Genomic DNA, 15387 nt, shown 5'->3' on the forward strand with positions numbered 1-15387 from the left:
TTATTGTTGAAACACACACTTCCTTTTGGTCCTCTGCCAATCAATGTCGTCTCGAATTTCTCGACTTTATAGGCACATCTCCAATAAAAATTTCCGCTTCATGTCCCCGCATTAAAGAAGGTGATGGTTACATTTCTTTAACGTTGGCTCAATTAAATTATTAGATAAAGAGTTATAATCGTAAAATAAAGAGTAGAATTACCGATTCAGCGCATTATTCCACATATTTTGCACATGTACCTAAACATGTATTCATATGCATATTGGGTTGTTTTATTTTTAGTGGTAGCATTTAATTTCACTGCCGTCCTAAATATTAAATTATTGCTATGTACGAAGGGTTAAAATAATACATGCATTTGTATCAAGGATCATACATCGTTAGTTCTGCACGTCATAAATAAATTCATACATGTATATTGTACCATTTCGTGAAAAGTGGTTTATTAACCGGGAGAATAAGTATGTGAACTGTGGAGAGGCGTGGATTACCTTGATAACAAAATGTTCACTGGTTTGAGGAACGTGTTCAAGTTGGAAAGAAGCTTGTACATAAAATTTCCACAAAAATAAATCATTTTGTTTTAGACAAGGAAATGAAATACAACAGATGCAGCATGCAGTAGGAGAAGAGCTGTCAACTTATTTTGGTATGTATAAGACGATACATGCATATATCTAAACTTACACTCTTAGAAATCTAGTATTAAAATATTACCAAGCGGTTATCATAATCATATGTGACTCTATAAAAGTTGATATTGGTTGGTAATACTGTGCGGTAATACTGTGCGGCAGTCGCTCAGTTTAATACCGGTATACTGATAATTTTAATACAAAGCGGTAGCATTTTGTAATAGTAAGTGATACTTTGTAGTAATATCTCGGTATTAAAGTTTTACACAGCAAATTGTTATGGTCCGGTATAATTTTAATACCAAGCGGTAGAAATTTTAATACCGAAGAATTCTAGACCTGCCTGACTATCTAGATTTCTAAGAGTGTACGTATGTCTGTCTGCATAAAGTTGAAAATGCTACTCTCTTTTTTCATGGGTAGATAAGACTACCACTCTGAGAGTAATTTTGTATGTTTTAGGAGGCTTTCTTCTTGTTCAGAGATACTTGTAATGGTTCCTTTTGTGGAAGTTATCTGCTTCCACGAAATCAACCAAGAAATCCTTAAATACTTCTTCACATCTTTTGCCACTTTCTATTAAAACGCTTTTACCCTCTCGGCTCTCTCTCTTTTTCGCTATCTTTCGTACACTTTGCATCATCATGCTAACCTAACCTTGGACTTTTTGCACATACTGTACTCTTGCCATTGCCACTATCTGTCTGTGCACTAGACGGTTGAATTGAACCTAAGTGAACTCACAGTCTTATCCATTCTGCGTTAGAGGTTAAGGGGAGCAGAGGAATGACAAACGACAAATAATTTATTCTACGTGTCATCTCTCAAGCTTGTTTTTGCCGGTTAAGAGAACCTATAAATCTGTCCTCAAGTGTCGTGGAATGAAGGCGAAAATTCGTAATTCCTTCATTTTGGTGCTCATCCAGTAGAGACGACCACATTTTTTTGCTTTGTGGAATTTGTGGAGCAGTAATATTGCTATACTAATGCATACATACATACATATGTACTAGCTAACATGCTACTGGGTAACGTTGAATATTTATGGACTTACAATAGAGATCTCACAGCGAATGCTCTCCGATTTTGACAAAATTAGTGTTAATTGATCACAAATTTAATTAGTATGAAATTTTCAAAAGATAAGATCTCCCAATGCGCAGGTTTGGCGGAGATGTTTGCATCCGAAGAGGGGAAAATGCGCAGTAAATTTGGGAAATATAAAATTTGTCAATTTTATGACGTATTTTCTCCTCTTTGGGTGCAAGTATCTCTGCCAAACCTGAGTATTGGGAGGTCGTATCTATTGCAAATTTCATACTAATTAAATTTGGAATCGATTGACACTAGTAGACTCTCAAAATCGGAGAGCCTCCTCTGGGAGACCTCCACTGTTACTTTCTATCTTTATACCATGTGCCTTTAATGAGTATGCGATGTGTAACATTTATCTGTCGTAATGACACACAAATTACGATTCCCTTTGTTGCTCACAAACCATAATCCGACATCATGTCTCTCTCTCCATACGAGTGAATTTCCCCCTGTCAACTAAATGAAAGGAAAACCTGGATACAAAAGTATGTCCACGTTCAGATCCACGTGTTTTATAGTCTTACGTATTCGAGCTAGTTGGATAGAAAAGTGTCCACCCAATTTCTCTCTCTTCCACCTTATCCATCAGTTAAATGGAGCGACCCAGCCAAGAAGAATTACTCGAGAGAGATGTCAGTTGTCAAAACTTGTTCGAAACGAGTGGGTGGGTGGGAGGAATAAGGGAAATTCATGTCCGTAAGTAAGATCGGTGATCCGTAAACACGACAAAAACTGGAGCCCAGGTCGTCTCGAAATAAAAAGGAATCGATTATTTCCCTTTGACTCACAAAAAAGAGCTTATACTTAAGTTTGAATGAAATTGGAGATTTTTGGACCAGAAGTAATTCAATGAACAAATAAAACAGTGCAAGCTATGGATAAGCTGGAGCATTAATACTCCATTCATTCGGTAGTACTAAAGTATTAAAGTATTCTGCTTGCTTCTTCATGCAGAATGAATTCCTCAGCTAAAAATATGAATGAAACTTTGATCCAGGTAAACAATGTGTGCACCAGAGTCATTTTCAGACGCATCTAACAGAAAATCCTGTTGTCGGATACTGCTGCTGCAAGTTTCATTAAAGATTTAGGAATTAGTACGTAGTATAATGCAGGCCTGTTTTTGGAGGAGTGGGTGAGTGGGTGGGTGGGTGGATGAGTAGATTAGAGATGAGGTTGCATGGGATTGGATGCGAAATTCAGGGGCCGCGGAAGCCTGGGGACCTCTGGGGACACATCTGGGGTTTATATAACATGGGCAGACGATAGGGACATCGAACAATCGTGGGGACATTGCCACTCTGTCCGCCGCCCCTGTGCGAATTGTTTGTTGGCTGGCTGGCAGTATAGATCATCGCTTCACTTACTTTCACTCACCAGGAACAAGTTCGCATGTGTGTGGAGAAGAATAGTGGAATCCCTATTGTTTACGTGATGGGGTGATAACGCGATTGTTCTCTGTTGCAGGATTGGATTGGATCGTCTCCTCATCTTCCTGTCGGTCCTTTTACACTCGATCTTGGCAACCTCACCCAGTCCTCTACGCCACTCCGTATGGTTGCAAGTGATAATATTTCTCACCCAAAGAGCGTTAATTGATTTCAGCCATCATTTCACTACGAACTCTGTTATGCTAAACTTAACTTGGTGATAAGACTTATCGCGAGCGGGAGAGTCATTCAGCCAGTAATTGTAATAAATGGCAGGCACCAACCAGATGAGGTTGGTTGGTGGTGCTGAATTGGCAGACTTTGCTTGTGGTGTGGTATGTATGATGATGACTGGAATTTGATCGTTACCAGTTGACAGGGCCATTGATAATGTGGTTGATTTCATTCAAGGATTCTGGTCAGAATGGGAAACATGCAGGGAGGCTGGGATTTTGGCTCCGGTAAGGAATGAATTATGTAACAATTGAGAGTGAGAGAGTTCCTTCCTGCTTGTCAGTTTGACCACCCTCAGCACTTTTTGTAATAGTACACATACCGCCTTATCTTTATTTCATGAAATCTGGCAGTACGTATGTGCGTCCTAAAATATGTACTTTGTTACTGCATATCCTCATATTTATCAGTTTAAACTTGTACCTAGCGTCGGTTTGGTTGGTACAAACAAACGGTTTGGCCCTAATTATAAGGGGTTTTTTCCGGTTGAGTGGAAATGGGATTGGCAATGTCAATGTCATTCCACAGCAGAAGCCGACAGATTCATTAGTGGTATGTTTCCAATTGAATCATTAGTGGATAACTGTTTGTAACGTATGTAGGCATCATTATTGCTAAATGAGAATTTGATCTCGGAAGTCGAATAATTATCTGAAACATAAATAAGCAAAAAACGGTTTACATTGTAAATAGCTTAGTATGTTTCAGGCTAATAAATTCTTGAAATTGCGTACCTAGGATTAATTCATGCCTAACGATACCTTGTTACATGCAAGATTTAAGTGTTTACTTCTTCACTTCGAGGTCGTCCTAATGATAGACATTCTCATCATCATCATTTAACAAGGAAATTTAATGTAAGTACCTAATCCATACTTGTTGTGTTTTACAGTGAAAATATTTACTATACATGATCAACTAGGAGGATAATTTTCTACCAATATTTAAGCAGTCCTCTGAATACGTATGATGTAACGTTTGCTATTTTAAAAGGATGTTATACGAGTGGGACGTTTGAGAGTTTGAGCCTAAGCCGAGCTTCCAGATAGTAGATATAAAACCATTCCTTTTCTGATCTTAATTACCAGGAGGAGAAGATTCCTCTTTATATTTATAAGGTGTGGATTACAACGTATATATCTGGCGGAGAAAGTCATTACATTGGGCGCAACCCCCACATAAAGGGATTTGCAAAGCCAATTAAATTAAGAACAGCTAACCGTCTGAGAACGAAATTCTTCCTCCAAGACCTATCAGCCTTTCATCTTTAATTACAGGGCTCGATTATCTCCTCCTATTATTTGGAGAAATGCTACTTGTATCGTCCAAACAACAATGTAAAGACCAGGCTATGCAAATAGGTGCATACATAAACAGAACCCGGTTTCTGTGACAAAGACACGACTTTATTGTCCTGCCAAGTCCTTCTGATGTTTCAACTCTGGAACAGTTCCATTGAAAAAGTGACAAAACACTTGTGAACGACACTGCATTTGTGCCTGCTAAAATTAGCCGTATGTATGTCCCATACATTCAAAGGACACGGTTTATTTGACAAGAACTACACATTGATTTGATCCCTGCTTTCACTCAAAACTCGATAAATTTATACGTATGCACTCGACTGACATGTGATGATACTGTTATGAAAAACTTAAACAAAGCTGCTGCTGCAGTGCGCCTTTGAATAATACTTCACTCACTTTGATAACCTAGTCACGAGTTGATCTACTTCAAAGTTCGTTAGTCGGTTAGTCGGATGGCTTACGGCGACCTTCAGTCTCCTGGAACTGAAACCTTTTGTAAGTACGTCAGAAGCACAGCTTTCACCGATGCCGTTGGCTGGTGATGGGAAAAACCTGCACTGCAACCAATCAACTCTTTCGATATTTCTAATACTAATACTCACTCGGAGATATTGTATATCTTTGCAGTAACTGCGAAATCATCTCACTCACTCAGTTACACACACTCCGAGAGAGAAAGAGAGAGAGAGAAAGGCAGGAAGAAGCCTTTGTTGTGAGGAGAAGCTTATTCAACTTGAGCCTCGTTAAAGAGGAAATAATATCAGATTATTAATATGTTTTCTTTTGCGCGAGGTATGTTACACACCAGACCACTCATCTCTCGATCTCTGATTTCGGTGTGGATTCGATACCCGATATATGACTTTTGTATGTCTGGTTGATCGGGTTGATGAAAAAATGATGATGATGGCTTAACGTGGCAAAAAGCTGGTCATTATAGGTACTCGATAAATAAGCAGGGTTTCGTTTTTTGCGGTTTTGCTATATTTCTTGCAGTGGGAAGCAAGAAATGCGAGAAATGCGAGTGCAACAAACTGGGAGAAAGTGCAAGAAATATGTGCCATCTAATCACATCTAATCACATATGAAGTATAGTGGCAGGAAGTAGTTTCTTGAATTTCTTGCAGGTTAAAATACCTTCAATAAATCAGAAATCACTGTATTGCGGTTATTTCTTGCAAGTGGTAACTTGTACACTGCTTTCTCTTTACTATTACAAAATGTATTAGCAGATTACAAATTACAGCCAAGGTTTACAATTAAACTGCGATGATTTTTTTGCGGTTATTTTGCAGTTATTTCTTGCAAGTGGTTACTCACACTCGAAACACTGCCTCCAAGGTTATTACGAAAGCCTGAAGTAGAAAAACGTGTTAGACAAATTGTAATTTTGGACGCGAGAGATTAAATTATTGGCTAGATCAGCCCCGAAGGTTAAAAAACGGATAAAAAAGTAATGATAAAATTTGGTTCGCATGCAGAGTCACGACTACTCTCACTTTCTTAATATGTCCTTTGCTCCTGTAACAGGTAAAGCTTAAGACAGCTTGGGCGTCCATGTGACACCGATGAAACATAATGTGCCAAAAATTCTGGCTGCGAACCGTGAATGAAAACTCTGCTAGAATGGTTCATTAGTATTCCGGGATCTATCATCTCTTAGATCGGATTTGAAATCTCTAGTCCATAAAATCTAAAAATCCTATTCCGTGCCAAGGTGTCAGTAATTCAGTTTGGGTGAAAGCATGAGATGCCACGTGAAGCATTGAAGCGTAAGACCTGGCATAAGCCACACTCCATCCATTTCCCAGTAAATACTAATAACAGGAGGCGTAACACTTGAGGATTTGAAAATAATCGGGGATAAAGGTTCGACTCTAAGACTATCAGATGCTAGTCGAATACCAAAACTTGCATACATTTGCACTGTTAAAATGTGGTGGAGTCGCATATACCTCCGTGGTATAGATTTGTGAATATGTGATTCCTCTTCGATTAGTAATAGTTTATTTCTGACTGGTAAATTCTCATTACCAAATTATTACCGTGCCGGTAAAGTCATATCTATACTCCATTCGGTAGTGATTTGACACCATTTAGCTAAGACTGTAACATCACATTTTTCAGGTAAAAAAAGTATTGAAATTGACCAAATGACTAACTTATGACGGAAATGTCTATTTTTTCTCTAAATTTAGTAGCACAGGTATAAATTTAGTTCCATGCGAGGTACAACAGGACGTGAGAAGGAAAAAGTTTAGAGGTTCCTGGAAAAGTTTCTACTTTATTCCAACTATTGAGCCGGTATTGACTCTGGCTCCTGCCAATTTAATCTTTTGAGTGAAGGGGTAAGTTTTTCTGTCTGCGAGAAAGTGTTGAGGCGTTAAATTAAGACTAGTTGAAACTTTCACCCATGCATTCTCCGTACGTCTGATGCTTGTGTAGGTCTGTATCTGCAAACCAACAACCCACCCACGAGTAAAAGCAGGGGAGGAAGCAAGCAAACAAGTCGACATGACACTCAAGTCTTGAGCAAATGTGTTGTGCAGACTTGCATTTCACTACTTTTTTTACCAGGTTCACGAGTGCTGTACATACAACACTCGAAGCTACATGACAACAATTCAACATTGCGGGACGGACGGATGAGTGAGCGGTGATGATGAGACAAGTAATCGTAATTGCTTCGAAGAGAAAGCAGTTCGACGCTTTCACCACCACGCGCGGATTGGCAAATGACAAGCGCAGATGGTGCCGCCTTGCTGGGAGAAAGTTGTAATCTGGTCACCATGCAGCCAGGCCAGAAATAGGGAAAATTTTCTATTTTTGAATTTACCACGAAGCTACGTTCTCACGTTGATTGAAGGTAGCATTCGACTAACAATTCTAAATTTAAATCTCTTTTTTCTCCCGAAATGCGTACGGAATTTATACATAAAAATGTGCTCAGCCATCCAGCATAACCAAATTGAAGATACATTTCGATGCATACATATCTTTCTTCTTGGCGTGGATTACATATTTCAAAGTCGACTACAATTTTGTGATGGCCTCGTAGCAGATCTGATTTTCCAGACCTTGTCAATAGGGATTTTACAAGTCTCTCTCTTTGTTCAACTGCGTTCTTCTTCATGTTTTGCAGGAGGATTTTGTATCTATCTTCTTCTCCACTGTTCCATTCTCGGTTTGGCAGCTGGATGTGATTTGGTTTCTTATGCTACTGCCAACCCAATCACGCTCTGCCTCTGTGATTGTGTGACAGATTGTGTGTTATCGATTATTTTGAAGTAATTGAGTTATTGGTCATTGGTAACCGGGTGGTGGGGTCTGTATTTGAAAGACCTAATTCCGCTCCCCATTAATACGAGTGGACGGCGGCAGGGTCAAAGTCAACAGACAAAAGAGGAGAAAGAATGCCGTGGTCGGATGTACGTATGTAGCTGAAAGAGACAACCATGAACATCCACCCTCGTCATCTTCCTTCTGTGGAAAAGTTGTCGTCGGAAATGTCTACTGTTGCCAAACTCATTTAGTTGATTGGAGTTGTACAGATTGTGGTTGACTTTGCACATCTCGCAGGGTTTTAGCAAACTCCTTGTAAAAGTGCGTAGAAAAGGGCATGAAGTCAGCAGAAAAAATAATCACTTATTGCTTGTGCCCACATTATCAAATCCCTTTATGACCTATCGCATTGTTAGGATTATTTCTACACGGAAAAACTTTTACGTTGGAAAGATTACGTAATGATAATCTAGCCAAAAATACTTATATACTGAATACTTTCTCTATCCTGCTTTCTCTCTTTTTAGTCATTTGGCTGGCTGGCTGGCTGGCATTTTAGCAGAAATTATTTATGTACGTACGAGCACAGTTTGGAGAGCATGCTTCAAGTACAAAACAAAATTTCCGGTCTGTCACTACCAATCGGTGCGAGTATTGTTGCCGTCAAAATTTCAGAATTTGTATGGACAACTGTCTCCTGCTCTCAATTCAATTGCAATTCCAACCCATTTCCATCGCAAAGTTGAGACTACTACGAATTCTAAAGTTTGGGAAGTAGGAATCCTATCCTGTACTTACTTAACTTGGTGGAGAAGCCATTGAATTTCCATGCAGATTTGGGTCTCCCCTGCCTTCAGCAAACTTTGAAAGTTAGACTACTATTACTGCTACCTACCTAACCATGCAGCCTAGCTTGGAATCAGGCGTTATCTTCAGTTCCAATCAGGCTTGTACTAGTATTCAATACTTGTGGGTGAAGCCTGGTTTCCGTTCTGTCTGACTCTACAAGTTGCATGGAGAACGAATTTTGAGGGTTCAGTCCGCACTCCAAAATTAGAAATTCAGCTTTCACTTACTTCAGTCATTCAGAAGTCTCGTCATGTACGTGTGTATGCATGCATGTATGTAGTCACCTTGAGATAAGACTATGTTTAGAGTATGGGTTATCTACGTAAATTGACATTCCAACGATGTCAGCCTTCACATGTTTTATGAAGGCGAGACTTGACCTGGAATCTAGTATTAAATATAGCATTATTTTATGCCGTGTTGAAATCAAAATCATAACAAAATAAAATTTGTAAATGGTCATGTTTATGTCCGTCACGTGTGTGCGCCAATTCAACTTAACGACCAACAAATTTTCGACCCAGACTAACAACGCCGTAAATGTTACAGAGGCATAAAAGTACAGGGGCCGCGGAAGTGTGGGGACAGATGGCAATGTCCCCACGGTTATTCTATGTCCCCATCGTCTACCCATGTTATATAAACCCCTCGCTCCCATATCCTGCAATATTAACGTCCCCACAGCTTTCGCGGTCACTATGAAAGTATAGTCTAACATTTTTTTAAAGTGGTCCAACCCCCAAAATCATCATCCACTCATTCATATGAATTTCCTCCGACAGACCGAAGCGAAGTGGTGTTGCTTCTTGGTCTAAAAAAATTTAGGTCATTACACGCTTTTCGACTTGTTAGTTTACTCCCAGAGCTGACAACCAATAATGATAAATCTTAATTATGTCAAACTGTTTCTCTTTGGGTGAATTAAAGCAAGTTTAAAAAGTATTTTAGTTCCAGTCCCATTACGCCCGCCCACGCCGACATCAAATTGAAAAAACAACAACAAGTGACATGTTCTGACGGTAGTTTACCCTGCGTGGGGTGAGCTCCCGTTGTTGCACATACAGAATTTAATTTAACCAAAATTTCCAGCCTGCATGTTCCCCTCACCTTTTCGAAAATCGATCAGACCGAGGTGTTATATTATTTTAGAACCAGATCAGACCCGTTTCCTGCTGTTGTGTCGCGTCTGCCCTTGCAAATTGGAAGTGCACGTGTGTCTCCAATGCGAAATATTACAAGACCACACACACACACGGCTGTGAACACACGAATAAATGATATAGACGAATAAATGATTAGATGATAATGGATGATGACGGTCAAAACTATTACTCCACCCACGATGACTTTGGACGTTTTCATCTTGCGGGAAGGGAGACACCAGTGGCCGCGGAAGTTGGAGGGACATGTGGGGATATTAACATTGAAGGATAGGGAAGGGAGGGGCTTATATGACATGGGCAGATGATGGGGACATCGAATAAACGTGGGGACATTGTCCCCCTCTGCCCGCACGCATCCGCGGCCACTGGGAGACACTTTTGGATAAGAATATATCTCGCCGTGTAAAAAGTATATCAATGTCTGCGCTTTGAATACCTTGAGGGATTCGGGGAAAAAGTTGGGTTTATTGTTTTGCTTCGCTCTACGTAGTGTTAAGTGGAGTGGTTTTTTATCATTTTTTTTAGAAAAAATGTTCAGTTCATGAAAAAAATCCCACTTCATTCAATTTCATACCAAATAAGTAACTACCATTTATGTACGTTCGTAAATATTCGTTTGGAACATATAATTCTATTTTGAAACGGGCTGTATTGTTATTGAAATAGGAAAAGAAAGGGTTAACTCCCCGTGAAAATTACCCTCATGCAAGTCCATATTGTGGCCAAAATAGCTTTTGTGGGCTATTGGGTATCATCATCAGTTTCACTTTAGGTTCTCTCACAAAAGTGAAAGTACGACCATCAGCAATTCAAGTTTTCTATATTTTCTGCCTGCGCGTCCATCTCAGAAAGAAACGGGCATCACGACCACCATTTATTTTTCATCTATGTGTATCCTTCCGTTTGAGATGAAAAGGAAGAAAGTAAGTACGTACACGGACTATGTATCAATCCCCAATGTCTATTACGTATTGGTCGGTCAGTGGGTCTGTCTGTCTGGGAAGAACCGCAATAACAAGATATATCACACATTAAGTAAGAAAAGGGGAGGTCATTAGTCGTCACTTAGCGTAGCATCATCCAGCCAGATCCATTCTGCTACACATGCCATAACACAAACTATGTATTACGAACGGACGGAAGGAAGGAGGCAAATAAAGTAACTGATCCGGAACCGGGCCTTTCACTATAAAAACATGAATTGCTTTCCCAATGATGATATTTATCTCATCATCTTGTCATTACTGGGAACCGCAAACTATGTGTCATTTGGAAGTCGATCCTGTCATTTCGTGTTTTTTTTAGTTTCACTTTCGCCTTCTTACAGGTCAAAACTACGGTTTTCTTGGGAATTTTTTCATTGAGTTTTATTTAAACGTATTAAATTATGCATTTCAAAGGCAAGAGTGGCCATTGACGGTATTTTTTTTAAACAATTTCCGACCCAGTTTCATAATTACTGGGTTTATTGCATAAGAAACAGTCTAGCTTGTTGCAACGTAATGAAATGCTACTCCATCCTGTGATGTCATGCACTTATGTCCAACATGGTTTTACTTTCACTTCTCTTTCTGGTCAAAAACTACCGTTTTCTTGGCAATTTTTTCATCCACTGTCATTTATACGCAGTATCTATGAATTTCAGAGGTAGGAGTGGCCATCGATGGTATTTTTTCGAATTATTTCAAAATTTCCGAGGCAATTTCATAATTCGTGGGTGTATTACATAATAAACAAAGTACCTAGCTTGTTATTACGTAGTGAAATGTTAATCCATCGTGTAATGCCATGTCCGACACAGTTCAACGTGCCCCAATCCATGATTCTCACATAACCTGGAAAGTTGATAACTCGAGGCGAATAGCTAACAAGCTATTAATCCTACTAAAGTAAATGGAGACAAACGAGGTGAAAAGATGGACCCATTTTAGCAACCATCCCCCAAGTAGGCATTTCAATTTAGGCCAAGTCATGTGTGAAGTGGTTACTCGTTTATCATCATGTGTATACGAGTCGAGATGTTGAGTTGCTATGTTTTTGTCCGTCCGGAAGGAAAGGAGCCTCCTTTGAGACTCTTACAGAAAACGTGGGCATTGTACAAAATGCAGAAATTAATGAATCTTGGGTCTGCCGGGTGATCATTCATACAACATTTCTTGCCTTATTTTCTGTCCTACATAGTTTCCTCCCTCTCACCACCAAAACACATATTTGCAACGTCTTCAGAGTAAATGCGGAGGAAATGTGTTGTGGTTAAAGTGAGGAAATGAGTTAAGCATTGCATGTGAATTCTGGTGGAGAAAGTTGTGTAGAGTTGGATTATGGTAAATGTAATTATTACAACATGCTGCGAAATTAACGATGCATGAAATAAATGAGGTTTCTCGTTATAATAGTGTTTATCATTGGGAAGCCAAACAACATGTTTGCAAAATGTCCTCAGTGTTGGTGGATTATGAGGTAAAATATGCTTAAATCTCTATAAACGGTTTTTACAATTGTTCGCATATGTATGTATCTTATGACTCAATTTTTATGAAAAGGAAGATGTGAGTTTCTTACCTGGTGATGAGAAGAAAAGTGAGTCAGCAAGTTGTGGTGGGATGGATTCTGTGATTTTCTTTCAATCAGGTTCTTCTTCCTCAATCGATCATGGAGTGAAATGAGAAGAAGAAATCCTTAGGATTAGAGTTATATGCTGGATAAACAATTCATATAGACGGAAAGGGTGGAGAACCTCGTTTGATTAATTCTGGATGGTTGATTTTGCACAAAATGTTTTTTTTTTGCAAATGTCTTATCAAACTTACCCGGTATGCTTATGCATGCAAATATAATCTTGCAATACAAAGAGTCTCAAGTTGTATGACGAGTTGACGCGGATAAATAATTTATGTCCATATAAAACAATGCAATTATCTGATAAATTCGCACAGGAAGAGATTTCATACTGTTTTATCACGTTCTCACTCCCTGTTCTTAAAAGGATATTGTTTGTCCTACTTTTACAATGTCACTGAACTGTGTACCACTTGTTTCAAATTAAACGGCAATCAAGGATCTGTGTAAAGTACGATTTTCCTTTGGATGGATTTTCTGGGTGGTTATATAATTTACAGTGATAATTTTTGTCCATAAATCACCACTTTATTCATTCACCGACCACAATTTCCTGACAGTAAACCCACCGAGAGTTGCAAAACTGTTATTCATTCCACACTTGGACACGAATGTATGCAATCAAATAGAAGATTGTCAGATCTCGATGAAAAACGATGCTAAATAATAATACTAATATTTAGTAACAATTATGTCGCGTTGTGGGAAATCTTGCTGAAAAAGAGTGGGCTGATCTGAACAGCAGAGTGAAAGCAGCAGCAACCTTGCTCTCTGAAGATGAATGAAGATTGAGGAGTTTGGGGCAACTTTCTACTCGTCCTCCTCCAATGTCGTCTCAACTTCCCGAAAATGAGCAATTTGAGAATATTTTTTCCTCTCTTTTCGACTCTCTTCCTAATTCTGAGACTGACAGATGTTCTCGTCTCAATTTAGTTCTTCTCTCGAAAGAGAAGATTACTGAAATTTATCAAGGTGCGACCAAATAAAGAAAGCAGTCACAGTCTTGAGCTGCCTCAAGTATTAATATATTATAATCTTGGTGTGACTGATTTACTCGTATTGGAAAGTGAAGTGGTAGGTAGTAGGTAAGCTAACCCTGACTATGATTTGTGTTTGACACTGACTGGGACAAGGAGAAGGGTGCACTAGCTTCCAAACCACCAATGCACTCAAGGTGGATGAGAAGAGGAAAAGGGATAACGCGTTTATGTGAGAGAAAAGCGAGCGAGAAAACCTCCTGACCGAGCTGATTCAGTCCCAGAACTAAAATGGAGCTACACCATCGTGTTTTAGTGTATGTACTTTCTTGAGTATGTACGTCGGAGTTTCGGCAAAAACCTAGAGCAAGCACCACCAAAATGCGAAAATGCTCTGATCCATCCAGCCGAATTGGGAAGAGAACGTATTGAATTCAGTCTGAAAGATTGGATGGTGTTCTCCTCTAGAAGAAGACGTAAGTGAGTATGTCATGTCGGTCGGCCGGTTTGAAGGGGAGAGGAGGAAAATTCTTCTTCTGAGAATTTTCTGCCTGTCTTAACCAAAATCTTTAATATGGCTCAAATTTCAGATCAATTTATTCATATCACATCACCACACCAAGCACTTTGCGAGAGGGTGAGTGCGGGCACGAACGGACCACGACACACCATTCTTTCCGTATCGAAGTGGAGGAAGAACATTGTACGGAGGAAAAAAAGCAGCAGTTATCGTTCGAAAGCAGGATGAAAAAAACACCTTGGTTTAATAGAATGATGGAAAAAATTGGGTTGGTGGATACAGGGGCCGCGGAAGTGTGGGGACAATGTCCCCATCGTCTGCCCATGTTATACAAACCCCTCCCTCCCCTATCCTACAATGTAAATGTCCCCACAACTTCCGCGGCCACTGGTTGGTATATATCATCACACCTTTCCGCGTTAATATGCAGGAAAGAAGGGCCCATTTTCAATTTATATTTTGAGTGGGTTTCTCATCAAAGTTTGGTGACGTTGGGAATATACGTTCAAATTTCTTTAAAAAATATATTGCGGGGGAACATTTCTTGTTCAAGTAGGGCTGGCGGAGGGAGTCAAGAGGAGATGAGAGGATGAGCCGCTGCATAAATGGCAATGGCTTACATACACATTTACACGAAATGTGAGCAACAAATTCTTCTCAAAAGAGTTGAGTGAAACGAATACGATTATATTGTCGTGGCAATATATTATGTACTCGTTCCTTCTGTTTGAAGTGGCTGTCCTCTCAGTATTGATTTCAATTGGATAAAATATCACCATACGATATCCTTACAGGTTTCACTTCTCCGAACCTGGTGAGATTCGCGTTATTGAGTTACACGAATCCACATCCACCCATCCATCCGTCCAGTCCCACTAAATCCGACATGGCAATCTACGGGGCTGAAGACCGTTTCTGCGCCTTGGGGATGAAACCACCGGATCTCTCCTTTCTAGAAAAACCTGTCCCTCCCTCCCAAAAATGGGGGGCTGAACCCCTCTACAATCCCACCGCGTTGGTCGGGAATTGGTACGAGGATCGCCGCGCTTACATGCGCCTCTGCCCACGCTTCACCGGACAAACCATCACCAAAACGGACTACGTGCCATGGTGTCACACCACCTCGGATGTTGTCCCACCTCGCGTCTACGCGCAAAAGATGCGAGACAAAGGCCCCACGGACCCCGACATCCTCAAAAACACTGAAGACTACTGCGACTACTTGCGTAACTATACGACCACCTCTGACCTCATGCACAACTGGGAGGTTCGTCG

At 39.9% G+C, this 15387-nt stretch overlaps 1 protein-coding gene across 5 annotated transcripts in view; it reads right to left on the minus strand.

Annotated features, from left to right (window-relative positions):
- The window catches only part of LOC118433617, a 37713-nt gene extending 23829 nt beyond the window's left edge, over nucleotides 1-13884 (minus strand). For 4 of the 5 annotated variants that reach the window (XM_035845721.1, XM_035845723.1, XM_035845722.1 and 1 more), the window contains exon 1: nucleotides 12559-13884. The gene's annotated coding sequence lies outside the window, so the exon portion shown is untranslated. The remainder of the gene's footprint in view (nucleotides 1-12558) is intronic. The other variant, XM_035845719.1, reaches the window with a different exon arrangement.
- Between the last annotated feature and the right edge of the window lie 1503 nt (nucleotides 13885-15387).

The sequence above is a fragment of the Folsomia candida genome, unplaced genomic scaffold (assembly GCF_002217175.1).
Source record: "Folsomia candida strain VU population unplaced genomic scaffold, ASM221717v1 Fcan01_Sc063, whole genome shotgun sequence".
Lineage (NCBI taxonomy): Eukaryota > Metazoa > Arthropoda > Collembola > Entomobryomorpha > Isotomidae > Folsomia > Folsomia candida.